The sequence below is a fragment of the Plectropomus leopardus genome, chromosome 2 (assembly GCF_026936395.1).
Source record: "Plectropomus leopardus strain MGB_pleo_1.0 chromosome 2, ASM2693639v1, whole genome shotgun sequence".
Classification (NCBI taxonomy): domain Eukaryota; kingdom Metazoa; phylum Chordata; class Actinopteri; order Perciformes; family Serranidae; genus Plectropomus; species Plectropomus leopardus.
Window position 1 is genome coordinate 11,770,308 of NC_142177.1, and position 16,687 is coordinate 11,786,994.

The 16,687-nt window shown below is 40.9% G+C and overlaps 1 long non-coding RNA gene across 1 annotated transcript in view; it reads left to right on the plus strand.

The window, feature by feature from the left end:
• LOC148190154 (uncharacterized) overlaps positions 1-16,687 on the plus strand; it is a 38,306-nt gene extending 21,619 nt beyond the window's left edge. Inside the window, exon 3 of the long non-coding RNA XR_015778111.1 lies at positions 15,833-16,687. This is a non-coding gene — a long non-coding RNA (uncharacterized LOC148190154). The remainder of the gene's footprint in view (positions 1-15,832) is intronic.

Here is a 16,687-nt window from a genome sequence, read left to right on the forward strand (position 1 = left end):
CACACACTGTCGTACCTGTGGGACGGTCTCTCTCTCTCTATCTCACGCACACACAGGCACACACACACTCATCATGTATAGTACCTGTGGGAGATTCCCTCGTGTCTCACTGAGTTGAAGTGGTGCACACACACACACACACACACACACACACACACACAGGGATACATTTTAACAAGAAAACACTCTTTTAGACACTGAGATACTGGCATGTGGGTGCACATACACACAAACACACTTTTTTCTAAACACTTAATCAGCACTGAAAGGAGGGCAAGAGAAAGTGTCACTTTAGGAGTATCGGATTAAAAAAAAAAAAAGAAAAAAGACGATAACTCCTGTGGGTGAGCTAACTCAGTTTTGGTTTAAAAGGCAGACTTGTCTGATCTTGATATGAGAAGACAGAGTTGCATCAACTGTTGGTTTCAGCTAACATTGTGCCTATTTGAGAACAAGTACACCTATTAAGTGAAAGATGAAAAACCTAGTCTTCTACCACTATCAGCTGCCGCTTTTCCACCAAAATTAGCGTGTGCATACGAGTTTTTTTAAATGCAAGTAAACCCACCAGTATAGTAGAGCTGTGTACACGGCTCTGCAGCAGATGAATATGCCTTTCTGTGTGACTGTTTTTTTGGGGTGTCACATTTGACATCATGGGCAGGCCAGCAAATGCGTAAACAGTAGAAAGCTGAAGTCTATGAAAACTTAACAGCAGTTACTTCTCAGTCTCTCTTTCAAACTCAGCACAGACTAATTTGGAAAGATGTTTTAGCATGTTCACCCAGTTGTTGTGTTTCCATCAATGCTAATCGGAGCAGATTGTACACTTTAAAATAAAAAGGCAGATGTGAGCAGGATTTTTTGTGCAGTGAAAATTAGGCTTAATTTATTTTACTTGTAGAAAAAAAACTGAGAGTAAAGAATAGTTGGCTAATGACATATAGTCTTTATGTGCCTGGTTAAGATTTGGTAGCCTATTTTACCACTCAATACTGAAACTGGACACTTTGTAAATATTGCCCTCTTTACAGTAAATCACATATTTTTGTTTATAGGCCCCAAAAAAAAAGATTTTCTTAAATATGGATGATGCACCAAGAGTGAGTTGGGTACTAAACATTGAAAGGAACAGTTTGATTTTTGAGTTTATTATTTAGGCTTCGCCCTTATTTATTTTTTTTTTAATTTGCCAAGAGTTTGTCAAGAATTATGATTTTACGTTTTTAGCATCTGAATTTTTTTTTCTTTTTTATGTTTGAAGTCTGGCTCTACCCTCTTCAGACTTTTGATTGGATTTTCTTGACTTCTCTCACCTTTTCTTGTTTTTGCTGTTGTTGTAGCTATTGCTCCTCAACTTCCTTCATTTTTGTGTGCACATGGCCCAACGGTCTCATGTCATTTTACTGGACTTTGTGTTTACCTATGCAAATTACGATCAACCTGCACACAATTTAACTTATAAGGACAATGGGATTCTTCATAAAAAAAATGGGTAAAAACAATTAGGCAGTTAAAGAACTTCATGAATGTGACATTTGGAAAAAGCCAAGGTAGCTGTTTCATTCTTTTTCCAATCTATGTGCAAAGGTAAGCTAACTGGTTATAGCTTCACAGCTATTCACCACACAAACATGAAACTGGTATCAAAAAATCTAAAACATATTTCCCAGAAATGTCTATTCTTATAACTATTTGTTGAGATTTGCATGTTACTTGAAGGAAACTAAACCATGTATGCGGTGTTTCTGGAAGATGTCTTGTTATATTTTTGCAGTTTGACATCCAGTGGTGTCTTGAAATTCCATGTGGGATGGCACAGAAATTAAATTAACTTAATAACTTAAGTTATGTTAAACAGATAGCATCATTTTGACTCTCCTCAAAAAGGACTCATTCAAAAAACATTTATTTCATGTTTTTTTCTTCCTGTTTGTAGTTAACAGTAGATAAACTGACTATTAGATCACAACGCCTTCTTTTAGAAGGTGCTCATTATAAAGCAGTGGGGAAAATTTGATAAGCAGTTGACGTTTCTCAGTAGGTCACCATGGCATTAGTTCCACGGGTGCATTCTGCTTTTGAAATGATTTAGGGCCGTTAACCCACTTTGTATAAGACTGCATAAGATGCTGGTCAATTGCCTCTGCGACATTTGTGACAAACTAATGGTTTAAAATTTCTGACTTTGAATGCTGTTGATGGACATGACAAAGGAAGGAGCGCACTAAGCGTAGCAGCCTGGGTGCAAGTAGCTGGCCCACAGCACTAAAGAACAGTAATGGTTCTAATTCCAATAAAGAGAAAATCCAAGGTCACACTGTGAACTTCCTCCCCATCAGAAGACTACAGAGACTGGCTGGGAGAGTGCATAATATCCTCACAGCTATTTTTACCCTCAAATTAAAATCTATGACATGTTGAAATGACTGCAGTGTGCAAGAGGGGTATTCAAAGCAGACACTAATGACGCTTATTAATGGCGTGAATGAAGTCTTGACAGGTCGTGTGTCATTCTGCAGGCAATGCTCCACTGGCATAATGGCTAATGTAAGTGGGGATAATTATATATATTATACCCTGTCTTATGGTATTTTGGCAGGAGTATGAGGAGCCAGGCAGTTAGAGAGGAGAGTGAAAGCGCCTGCTCTTTTTGAGACAGAGATGTGCACGTGTGTGTTTGTGTGCGTGCACATGCACGTCTGTGTGTCTGCCCCCCCACTCCCCCCTATCTTTAGCAGTGGTCTAGGGGATGAATAATAGTAAGACAACAGCACCAAACAGTGGCTGAACAAGATGCCTGCATAAAGAGACAAGCATCAGATAAGAAGCATTCAGAACATCTGTGTTTCAGGCCATGTGTGTGAGACACTGAACACTATGTTTGAAGGTGCTGAATGAATTTAACAACATAAATACGTAAAACTGAGGTGAATTCTTTTTTTTTTTTTTTACAGAAAAAATGTAGTGCACATTGTAAAGTGATTTAGTATACATATGTGTATGATGTATTGCGGTTTACTTGGTTTGTCTGAGACAGAGAGAGAAGTAATGACCATTAAATCTGTGAAACATTACAAAGTCAAAATAAATACAGTAGAAAATAAAGAATTATTATTTCATATATAACCATCTTTTAAAAACCTAAAACCTCAAACATTAAGAATACTTATACAGTAAATAGACTTTGCTATTATAACTATGAAAGTTAAAGAAATGTAGTGATGAGGGAAGACATAGGACTGAGGAAAAGGGCATTACTGTGTGACAAAATTAATATAAAATAAATCAATAATTACGCTGGCTTTACTTAATTAAATATAATAATTATAATATTTTTGCCGCTTGCAACCAGTGCTCGACCTAGCACAATCTGAGTTTCCCTTGCCCCCATCTCCACCCCTCAAAAAAAAGAGAAAAAAAGAAAGAAAGAAAGAAAGAAACTACGTAAATCAAAGAGCTAATGAGAAAGTGGCACAAATAAACCTGCTTCTTTTTTTGCACTGTGCACTGTATATTTTCTCTTACTCTCATGCTATCCACATACACTCCTCTACACCACACCCATGAATGCTCAGCATCTTCTGACTGTGATGATCACTCACAGATAAACATGTTAATGTAAACTGCACTGCCAGGACTACAGGTGGAGCCGCCACTACAGACAAAGCAATAGATCTTTGGATCATTTTCACCTTATATTCATTTTTTTTAAAATAAATAAATAAATTAGATTTTGCCCTCTTGGATGCCCTCTTAGGAAGCCCTCTTGGGACGCCTCCAATGTCACCAACAGGAAGATCCACCACTGTTTGCAGTTAGTAACCGTTTTCTTGCTCTTCGTAAGATGATGATGATTATTGTTTTTGGTTCAAAGTATATCTCAATAATTTAATTCACTATAACAGAAGAGACTATATCAAAGTGTATACTTCCTCCAGTGTAATTAAGCTGAATGCAGCTTTATTTATCCCTATAAGGTCAGATGTATACAGCAGCCTGCCAGCCAGGTCAACAAGTACAGTTGGGTTCAGTGCAGTGAATGTGTGTGGAGAGGCGGGGACAGCTGCGAGGGGCCGGTGGGAGGTGGTGGTGTTGGGAGGAGGTCGGGGGGGGACGGGGGGGGCTGAGTAGATCTTAGTGGATCTCTCCTCTCTGTGATGTTGGCGGGAGAGAGTTGGCTAATTGGAGGCCCGGCGGTAAAAGCTGTTCATTAATGCCTCTGCCTCTTGGTCCCCCTGCTCAAACACCTTGCCTCATTTATCTCTGTATTTACCCACCCCCCACCCCCAATCCCAACACAGGACCCCAGAACACAGCAAAGGTTCAGTGTGGAACGAGGGGGGGAAGGAAGAGAGAAGGAAAGAGAAAGAGAGGTGGAGAGGGAGGAGGAGGAGGAGGGGAGAAAACAGGGAGAGAGGGAGAGAAAGGGTAACTTATGCTCAGTGGGAATTAACAAAGCACTTAGTAATTAAATCTAAATTGACATTCTGGTAATTAGCCTCTTGATTAGGAGCAATAACACAATTAGCCAACCAGTCTTTGCTAATTGTTAATTAGTATAAGCAAAGTTATTGTGTGTGTGGCAGAGGGAGGCATGTAAAAGAACAAATGTTAATCTGTCTCTCTTTCAACAGCCGCGTCCCCTTTCTTTTTTCTTGCTGCCTCTCTATTGAGCTAGCAGGCAGGTTCATTGCCTTTCTCTTCACTGAAGCTGCATTCAGAGGCAGCAGTCAGTAATTAGCTAAAAGTCTTATCGAGGATATCATCAGAGAGCGGGCTGAGCCGTGCTGGCACATCTCCACGTCTCTACCTTTCGCCGAAACATCCCTCTTCCCTGCCTGCGCTCGGCGGCGGCAGCGAGGTGTCATACAGGGGGTATTTGTTCTGAATAAAGATGTGATGTGGATTAAATACAATCATAAAAGGGGGAAAGAAGCCACGGTGCTGGAGATGAATCTTAAGGAGATGTAATTCATCTAAAAGGTTTTAGTTTATGAGGCAGAGGAACAGAACACCTCATTAAAGCCGGGGAGAGGAGAGAGGACACAGGGAAATAGATGAAGGGACAATAAAGATGTTCCAGGAAGTGGAATTTACATTGGCCACAGGTGAAACATGGGTTATTTTCAATTAAGATGGACTTAGCAGAACAATAAATTTCATTTGCACAAACCCCCGAAGTAAGAGGGGCTAACTCAACCAGTTTTTGAAAGACAGACATGAACTGGGAATTGCTTCCTTTCAGCTCGTCTGTCAACCGTTCATGTGTAAACACAGCAGTTGCACTTCAGCAGTAAACACGGCTGTGCCGCTAATCTCCTGTAACTTGGCCAAATGGTCGATACGCTGGTCAAGAGGGCGGAAGACACACACTGGTATCAGCAGTGCCGCAATCATTCACATACACAAATGCACACACCAGCGGAACTTGATAACCCTGAGCGTGTGTGAGTGTGTGCATGTGGATAGGAGCATGTAACCAGCTCCAGATTAAGCTGCTCTCTCAACACAAATATTTGGCAGCAGGATGAGCTGTCTCAGGACGCACCGGAACATGAAATTAACCAGGAAAGGTGGAGGTGCCAGCAAGAGCTAAAGCAGCTCCTGCTGAGAGACGAGGTGTACTGGGAGGAAGAGGTGGAGGGGCCAAGCGCCCTCCGAAACTCTTCTGTAGCGCAAAAAGGAGAGCAAAGGGATGCAAGAAAAGTTAGCTCTGCTTGCAGTAAATTTGTACATTTATACTCAATTTCTTGTAATGAAATTTGGAGATGAAAAATGCAAAAAGAGTTGAGAAGTGTGTGTGTGTGTGAGAGAGGGTCTGTCTTGTGCCGTGGCTCCTGCTGTGTCCCACCCACTGTGGCTCTAATTGGATCCTTATTACCAGGCCAGCCTCCATCCTAGGAATGATGGATTCATACCACGCAGAATTCCATTAATCATTCCTTATTCACAGTCCACTCTGAGGAGAGGGCAAATTCATTTCTTGTCGCGCCGAGCGGCCACCATAATGAATATTCATGAAAGGAAATTTGGGGTCAGGCCTAATAAGGGAGGTAATTTGTAATTTGCGCTGTTCCCGCTCGGGTCTTGTTCGGCAGGTTAACCTATAGAACAGGCAGGCGCATGCAGAACAGACACCGGCACAGACACACAAGAACCCACACTTTAAACATACTGTATTTTTACTCTGAACCTGCCGGGTGCCAGCAGGAGTCATGTACATATTCAGTCTCAGTTTCTGAACGTTAACCTAATATTATAGCAATATTATGAGGAATTTATGCTGAATGTCACCCCAAAAAAGTGTGCTGAAAAGTGTGGCTTTAAACCAGTGCTGTATTTGTTCTTCCAAAACTTCACACACATGACCTGAAAATGCTGATATGTTGTATTTTAATTCCCAAAAAAATGTGACCCCTTAAGGATCGAGGCCACACTAACCAAACAAAAGAAGTTCAATCAAGCAAAAAATCGGCTTCAGTGAGGAATACTACTTCTTCTACCACTGGAGCCCTACAGCTGCAATAAAACAAAGAATGAAAAAAGGCCTTAATTTTTGCAAAATGGCGGATCCACACCGCCTGACCAAATAAGCCCCGTAGACTGTTGAACACTTTGTGAGAAATCCCTTTTAAATAAAACAGCTGCTTTAAGAGAAAAATAACAAGCTCCCTCGCTCTGCTTTCACATCACAGCACTTCAGCCCCAAAAGCATTTTACTACTCCTGAAATTATGCCCACCTGGCATCACTTAAAGTCACTTAATTAATAATTTATCAATACATTTGAGGTGATTAAAATTCATGACCAGAAAGTGTTTTTAAAATAGTGCCCTTGTACCCTCAGGGTGTCCAATCAGTGTATTGCGTCCGTTAGATCAGGAAGGAATAATTAATTGTACCTGAATGTTTAGTGAGGTCAGGCAGTGGGGGCAGGATGCCTACGGTCCTGTGTGTATGTTTGTGTGTGTGTGTGTGTGTGTGTGTGTGTGTGTGTGTGTGTGTGTGTGTGTGTGTGTGTGTGTGTGTGTGTGTACCGAGGATGGAGGGTGTTAGTTACAAGCACTCATTCGCTTTGCACCACAGCACCTTTGTGTGGAGGTGAATGCAGTATGCAGATAACCGGAGTCACTCTTTTCCACATATATTTATGTTTGTACCACACACACATGTGCACACACACACTTTTACTCACACCCCTCTGGCAGCATCCCATCATTTCCTCTGCCACCCAGTCATCACCTTCTTGTCGTCCCTGCCCTTCCTCTTTGTTTCCATCATCAACCTCTGTTGGAGAGATGAACAGCCATTAAGTAACCATGATTTAGACGTGATGTCAAAGACCTGCCACTCACCCACACGTGCGCACACACACGCACACACGCGCTTGACATGACTGACAGCTAAGAGGCTCCCAGCTGGGTCAGCACAGGGGTTAGCTCATGCTCAGAGTGACACGTACCTTACATGCATACATGTACACAGAGGTGGATAGTAACTAAGTAGATTTACCAAAGTCTAGTAAAATCTTAAAATACTGATATTTTATTTATGTACTGTTTGTATATAAATTTTGTGCAGTTTTATGCTTCTATGCTTCTACATTTCAGGGGCAAACCGTACTTTTTGCTTTTGTATATTTGGAACCTATGCATAGCTTGACTCAATAGTTTAAGTTCAACTAAATGATTCTGAAATATGTAGGTATGGTCATTTTCACATATCCTCCATTGATAATCTGTTAAACATCTACAAAATAAATAGATTAATCTCAAGTAAGCTATTGAAATGTTAGGCAGACTTACCAAATAATGTGTTACATCATCACATTACATCATGATTTTACATGTAATGATTAAAGTAAATAAAACATTCAAAAAACTCAAATCAACTGTTTTACAGGTGACTGACAAAAATTAATAAGAAGCATGGGCAATATTATGTGACAATTATAGGTTTTACAGCAATTAAAATCATAAATACCAACATGTAAAAATTAACCCATTACAAGTGAAAATTCTCATAATGCAAAATGTGGTATGTACATTTTTTTTTTTGTTAGTTATTGGACTATTATTGCTGATTTAATAGCATGACAATTTTAATGTCACTAGTAACAATGTCACTAGTCACTAGCTAAAAAAAAATGTCACTAGCTAATTTTAACAGCTTAATATACTGCTGGGTAGTTTAATTTATAGCAATAAGTTTATTTTGATATGTTTTGCATATAAAATCTTGATCTGAAGTAAATTGAGACTTTTGGTTTGAAATTTAAAAAAACAACAACAAAAACAACATTTCCCTGAAAATTACAATACTTCATTTAAGCATGTTGTGAAGTAGAAGTCTGAAGTATCATTAAATGTAAAGTACAAGAACAAATACTCAAGTAAAGTAGAAGCGCATGAGAACTGGACTTAAGTACAGAACTTGAGTGAATGTACATAGCTGCATTCCACCACTGAATAAAACTATTTTAAGAGACATTATAACAATGAGTCACTAACACACACCAACAATATCATAAGATTCAAAAAATATTTATATCCAGTGCTACATATTTAATCTTAGCACAACCTGGATGACCTGCAACATTAAAATGCTGCTTACACGTTAATGCATCAATAATTTAACACTCGGAAAGGGACCCTTCTGCATAATGAGTACTTTTACTTCTGATACTTACAGTACATTTTAATGCTTATATTTCCTTGTTTTCGAGACTTTTTTTTCTTTTTCCGCAGGATCTTTACATCGTAATGCTCCTTTAAATTGTAGACACAGGTTCAAAGATGCACAACAGGTTTTGAGGAGTGCTATTCTGTTTTTTAAGAGCCCCACTGAGCTGAACAGCAAAGGGAGCAAAGGAGGGCAGAGGGGCGACAGAGAAGCGCCTTTGCAAAGGAAGACACTGAAGGTCTAAATAAGGAACACGGTGTGTCTTGCCATAGAGGTGAGGAGACCGGCCTGTGTTTCTCCGTCCTCTCATGTATAATACATCTCTCTCTGTTTCACCCCAAGGTTCAGAAGCCCAGGGCCCCAGAGACCAACACAGTCTTTTAAAGATATGTGCTCACTTAATCACTGAAGAAAAGGGCCCCCAGAGCTAGCCTAATATTATAATTAATTAATTCAACCAAAGAGGGGTATTAAATTTCCTCCCTCTTAGGATATCAGTTGAATACATTGACCTTTGTGGAAATCGCCCTCTAATTCGAATCAGGTTTTTGAGCCGCTTACAGACTAAACTTGTTTCCCTTTCTCTTCTTGCATCGTTTGGTTCGCTTCGTCCGGACAGGTTTGTGCAAAAGATTCAGAAATGGTACAAGTTTGTCTCGATATTGTGCCTCCATTTTGTGTCTCTGAATTTGCCGTGTGCCTTTCCAAGATCATGTGTGAGTTTTAGAGTGTATACACGTGTAGGTGTGCGCGCGCCAAGAGTGCATGTGAGTGTGAGTGATCCCTAGTTTTATCTCCCCGCTGTAACACAGAAAAGAACAGAAACTTTTCTTATTACCGGAGAGAGTGGTAGAATAGCAGGCAGCTAAGTCTCTGTCTATCTCTGTCTCTCTCTCAGCGGTGTAGCTGACTCCCCAGTGTACTCCGGGTCTTCAGTAACTCTGACTGAAGTTCAGAGGGGTTAGGTAGTATACTCAGGAGGAAGGGGGGAGAGACAAGAGGGGGAGGAGGAGGGAGGGGGTTAAGTAGGATTGGAACAGTGGCAGTTTTAAAACAGAACTTTAAATCTCCACCTACGACAGAGAGAGAGAGAGAGAGACTGGGAGGACAATGGCGTCATGTGGCGTGCCGTTATCATCAGGTCTCTGAAAGGCGGGAGAAGAGAGGATGAGAATAAAAAGAAGCTTGAAGAAGGGCATAAATGTGATAACAGCTGTAGGCTGTATAATCTACGCTGCTTTTCAGGGAGGTATGGAGAGGGAGGAAAAAAATCTTCGCGACCTTCAGATTTTAAGTTCAGCGAAACAGCTTCTCACAACAACACCAAATGGAAGAGGATTTGCGAGGTGGATGGATGAATGGATGAGTGGATGGCTGGATTGGCAGATAGAGAAACAAACACAGCAAAAGAACAAATAGATGTCAGGAGCTTATTGAATGAATCCTGCGCGCCAGAACATTAGTTAGTCAGTAATCTTCATGGTTTTTTGGTTGTCAAGGACGATGATATTGTCCATCATTTGAGGTCCCCGCTCGAGATAAATTCCCACTCTGAAATGAAGACGTGATGCAGGATTCATCACTCTCACAGCCACTCCATCAGCTGCCAGAGGAGAGGATGGAGCGGTTAACCTTCAAAATGAGACAAATTCCATGTCAGACGCATTATTTATCTTAATACTGATAAGCCTAATTTAGCAGCCTTCCAACTGGCCAACAACACTGAGATGTTACAGTATTTGTGCTACATCTTTGATCATTCAAACAGCCCAACAACACTTTGTTCCCGGGTAGCCTGCCGCTGGAATTTAGAGACAACTGCATGTCTTAATTTTACAGAGGTTGCACCAGATGCTCTTTCTGTCAGCGTATGACATTCATTGCAATTCCAAACAACATATTCATTTTCAATGCTAAGAAATGTCAGTCAGGCCTTGTTTGTGCTCTGCCTTCACGGTGTTGTGGACCACTAACTCCCCCTACTGGCCCTTCAGGAAGAGGACTCAGAGACTCTCTTTTATGGCATCTAAGGAGAAATGAGTATGAGAAGCCAGAATACATGGACTTCATTTTGGTGCAAAATTGAATTTCATCAATAGAGAAGCAATGCTGGAAATATTTCTAATTTATTTTTTATGATTTTTTGGAGGGAGGATTGTTCCTTTTTACATCTGTTTTAAAAGAACCAAAAGTTGAAGACTCAACTATTTTTTTATGGATTAGTTTTTACATGTTACCTCAAACTTGCTGCAGTCCATCCATGCAGGGGCGTAGCACCAAATTCTGGGTGCCCCCCCCCAACACAGTCAACACTTTTATGTGGGGCCCATGTGGGTAGTAAATGCAGTAAAAAAGAATTCGGCCCTATACGGGATTGTCCACGGGTTCCATAAAGGCCCCACACCCATTGCCCAAATAGATGGGTTTACCCAAATAGGGCCCACATGGGTTATGCTAAGGCTAACTGGGTACCAAGCAGGTATGAGCCCAAAGTGGGCCCCCCCATATGAGGGTAAACCCATCCATATGGACAACTGTCCTGACGCCACCATAGAACCATATAGGGCCCATTTTTCAGCCCATTTACTACCAACATGGGGCCCACATAATAATGTTGGCTGGGAAACCATGTGTCTCTCATGCACCTTTTGATTTTTTTAAAAATAAATAACTAAGCCATCAACTGTACCCAAGCATGAAGAATACAGAATTGATATTTAGCCTCTTGGCATGCTTATAGCCCAACATACAATAAAACAGGCTGTGATGCCATTCAACATTATAGCTATGAAGCTAATTTATGATACTGATTCATTTATACGATGCTTCAAGCTAAATTCCTTGTTGTCTGAATGCCTTTAATCTAAACAACTGCAGACATTTGGCAAAACCACTCTGGAACTGTTTTAGATGTGCTCACCTTCATTTTGCAAAGAATCAGCCAAAAGCTGTTTTCTGTTTTAAATTGAACACAATATTCCTAATTCAGTCTTTCAACCAATGTATCAAGCCAATTTTAATTAAGTAATGGCATTTACCCTTTAAACTCGGCAATAGATATTATATTATATTTTTTGTATTATATTTTTGCCTATTGTAATGTCATTTCTTGAAGTATCTTAATATATCTCATATCTTTAAAATTTGCACACCTAAGCTTAAAAGTTATGTAAGTCAATAAACCATAATCATTAATAGGACTATTTAAATATTGTTTTCTTTCAGTATTACAAAACCCAGACTTTTTTTCATCGGATTTTACAAAATAAAAACAGAAATCATAATGATCCAAATTATTTTTTAAATTTAGAGCCATAAAAAAATGCTCACACTACAAATGTTATTTAAACTCTGTACATTATTAGTTTTTGAGATATGCTATTTTAATGAGCAGAGTGCGATTCGCGTGCCTCATGAATTGTAGCACAATGACATCATTACGAGCTTATAACGTCATGAAGCAGAAGACAGACACCTTTTCTTTCTGGTGCAAAAAAAGCTGTTATGGTTCTTATTTTGCATCTATTTAAACGGGATCATGCAAACAATGATCTCTTGCAACCAACTGTGACATCTGGTCTTAAAAGGTTAATTACTTAGAAATAAGAAGATTGCAAACAAAAACAAACTTTTTAATCCAGGCTTTTGGGGGCTCCAATTTTCTCCCACTATGATGCCTCTGCATCCATGTGCAACCAGAGACTCTCAGCTCTTTGTTTTTTTAACAACTATCTCACTCTGTGCAGGCCACATACAGTACAGTAAATCCTCCTTCCTCTCCTCTGCTTTTCCTCTCCTGCAGTCTGAGCAAAAGTTAAAAAGAACAATAAAGAACCCAGACCACGGCCCTCCACCACCTCCTCTCCGGCAACCCATCCCCTCACCTCTCGCACACATGAAAAGACTGATCCTTCCACGCCACTGTTAATGGCGGGGACATTATTCATCTCTCCAGCCAATTTGAGCTCCTTTTCTTTCAGGAATGGAGGCACGAGGGGTTGAAGGGAGTCAGCGAGGAGTATTAAATATGTAGAGGAAGATGGACAAAGGTGCGGCAGAATAAAGAGGGGCAGGAGAGGTGGGAATGAAGAAGGACAGGGTGTGCGTGGCGGCAGCATCGAGGCCGAGTTAGTTAGTGGGAGAATGTGAGAAAAAGAGAAAGGAAGGAGTTGCCTTGCCTGTGTGATGGGTGTTTATAAGCTCTCAGGTTTGACCTTTCAAAGTGACAATGTGTTACTGCCTTTATTTAACCCTTTTTGACACTCAGCTGAGGTCCAATACCGATAAAATCAGAGGCGCAGATTTCGGGGAGTGGTGGGGTCGCAGGGGGACACATTCCCCTCAGTGTTTGGAACATGTGTATTTTCAGAATACCAGAGGGCTTTTATTTTGACAAAATTTAAGTTATTTACATCCATGCTGGCACCGGATGTCAAAATGTCAAAATGACAATTTTGGTCTGAATAAAAATAATAATATTTGAAATTCAGGGCCAGTGCATGCACTTTTGCTGCTCTAGGCAAAAAACAATAATGCCGTCCTTTCATTTGCAATGTACCATCTAGCAATAACATACACAGGCCAATATACCTTATACATAAAACAAAAACAAAACAAACAGTAACAACAAACACCAAAATGGCTTACATATACAACTGTGTACTCAAAGTGACTCATCATGCAAGATTTTTGAGAATCCATACAAAAAACACACCAAATAGATCTTCATAATAACTTCAATAACCCAGTTAGGAACTCTATACAACAGAGTGATGACAGAACTTGACAGCTATTTCAAAATGATGAAATTCTCAAAATCACACCAGTGCAATGTAAAACTCTCTATATACCACTTTCTCATGTGCAATTGTTCATCAAACGCAAATGACTAATGGACTGCAACATTGCAATTAGGGGGCAAAAAAAAGCTCACCTTTAAAAAGTGTACACAGCATTTTGCAAGGCCAAATTTATGCTTAACTCTTTCCATTCATTCAATGTCTCTTGCAAAAGCTGTCTTTCTCTTACTTCAGGTTTACAACACAAGCAAAAGAAACACTGTGCAAGTGTCTTTTCAGACTCTCTCCGTATGTTAACATCTGACTTTAATGACACACAGAAAACTTTCAGGCAGTGAAATAGCTCCCTTCCTCACATTTATATGTATTGAGGGGGTTTCGAAAAAGATCAAACTTAAGGCACATTCAATCTGTGCAACGGGCTTTGAGGTATATGAGTGTCAGAAGTGCTACTCAATCAGCAGCAATGTGTATACAGTAAATACATGTCCAGTGGACCTTAGCTTATGTTATTAAATGTTTTGTTCACATTTCACACTTGCTTTGGTAATGTAAACGTGTGTTCCTTCCCTCTGAAGCCATTTAAACTGAAATGAGTTAAACGACACAATATTAAAAGGCAGTGTTCCTGCATAACACAAAAATTAACAGTCTGCGTTTTGCAGGGTCTGAGGGCAACCTTTGTCAGTCAGCCTGTTGCCATTGGCTAGTGAGAGCTGGAAGGTGAGGGAGGCAGGCAGCTGCGATTGACAGACTTCCCAACAATTCATTGTGCTTGCAGAAAACGTAGCCTAGTATGCTAGGAGCCTGTAGTTACAGCAGTTGGTTACTGTGTGACTTTCCTCATAAAAAGTTGGCACACATATATTACGGCACCCTTGCTAAAGTGCTGCCCTAGGCAACTGTCTAGTTGGCCTATATGGACGCGCCAGCAGTGCTTAAATGTGGTTATGCTATGTCAAGATGACACTGACAGGAGACAGTTGGAAGACAATGGATTTTGGTTACTGAACAACACACTTAAAACTGACAAAACATCAACATCATCTATCGTCGGTATTCTACATCAACTGACGTAATCAAACGTCTTGACATTGAGTTTAGGTCACCCTATGACTTAAATTCAACCAAATACCAACATTGAAAGCAGTTGGTGGTCACCTGGAATAATTTAGTGCAGAGAAGGCATAAAATGGTGCGTAAGAATTCACCAAAATATGGAAAATTAGATTTTTGATGCTTAGAATTTTCTTGCAGAGGACCCCAAACCCCCAATTTTGTATGTGCCCCCACCCCCCTAATGTTGAAACAACACCTATGCCCATGGATAAAATTAGAATGGTTCTGAAATGGAAACCCAAGCATGTAAACACATCTAAATCTTGTTAAAAAATATGAAATAACTCTGGAAATACTGTAAGTCTGAGGAATTAGGAGTTTCAGAGGTGCCCCAAAACTTGAACAAACTTGAATCTGCAGCACTGATGAATTATGGGGCTAAAATCAATGTTGTGTCACCATGCCATCATCATTAGAGGCTTTTTGATAGTGGGCCATCAGGTCCTACAGGAGTATGTATGCCTGCAAGAGGCCATAAAAAGTGCCTCCAATCTCCGTTCATGTGGTAAAAGCCGGTATTTTTGGTGTGACTTCCAGTCTGCCTGTCAGGGACGATGTACGGCGAGTGGCCCGAGCAGGAGAGATCATAAAGCAGACGGTGATTGACGGTATCTTAATGGAGGAGGACGGATCAATAAGTAATATCAGCGGGTTTTAATTCAAGGCAACACGCATAAACCTTTACCAACTTCACAATGTCACTCAGTGTTCATAAAAGTTTTCTCCACATCCCCTCGGACAAAAAGAGATAAATCCATCAAAAAGTCGTCTCAGTTTTATAGCCCGCCCTCCCTCCTCTCTTCTTTCCCTCCTTACACCCCCCCTCATCTCCATTTTGATGTCTGTCTATTAGCAGAGGGTGAGGCCTTTCCTGCTCTCACATCCAGGGGCTAAATTAGCTCAATCAGCCCCCTTTCACCTCTCTTCTGTGGGCTTCAAGCTGAGTGACACACTGCTCCCCTGGGAGGAAGGGAGGACTCACACACACACACACACACACACACACACACACTGAGCCCAGCGGCCAGAAGAAGACTATAGATGGAAGGAGGGTGGTGGGGCAGGTAGATGGAGACATCAGGGTGAGACGGAGGAAGGATGAAAAAGAGGAGAGAATGAAGCATCATTCCTTCCCGCCCTGATAGATGAGCTCTGAATGGATCTTCTTGTTGAACATTAAGAGAAACCTCAGTGATTATTTTACTTTCCCTCTTCCTCACCCCTCTGTAGGCCATGGCGGAGCTCAAGGTGCTGTGCCAAACCCACTTCAAGCGGCCCCACCATCAGAAAAAGAGGTGATGAGTGTTTCTCAGTGTGTTACTCCTCACTCCCACTACCAGCACACTACTGTAGGCCTGGACCGGACTCTTGCCAACATCTCTTAAATTGCACCTTCATGTTTGATTTGTCTCAACCCTTCGCCTCTCTCCCTCTCACTAAACAGCCACCCAAGTATCTGTGGAAGTGCAAGGCAGGCACTTCTGCTGCGGTAATAGCAGCGTGTGTATGTGTGTTGCGGGGGGAGCTGGGCGAAAAGGTGGCGATCGGAGTGAGCTATAAGATCTACTCTTTGCAGCTCTACAGGGATTTATTAGACTGGGGAGTACATTAGCATCATAAAGACCCGGGAGAATGGGCCTGTGGATGGGCTGCAGACACCACCACTACACTTTAACATGCTCTGCGGCATCAGTCAGTGCATGTGTGTGTATGTGTGTGGATAAGGAATAAGATTACCGCGATTTAACTTAAGAAAGGCTGTTAAATGGTTTTATGGATCATCCTGAAGAAGCCCTGGACTAATACATCAGGAAATGATGGAAAGAGAGGAGAAAAGAAGCCAAAAGAAGGAGGCGGCAGGTGAAATGTGAAGGCCGCAACCTCTGAGAAAATAGGATGATTTTACTAAATTGGCACTGATAAATTTAGTTTGTCAAAACCCTTACATTCCCCACGATAAAGGTGTGTACTGGGCGTGCTGATATTTTATGAAAGTGTTTTAATACACCATGGAAAAAATTATATCAATATCTCCAACAATTGCTGTTTTCTGCACTAAAACAAAACATTCATCATTCAACTCTG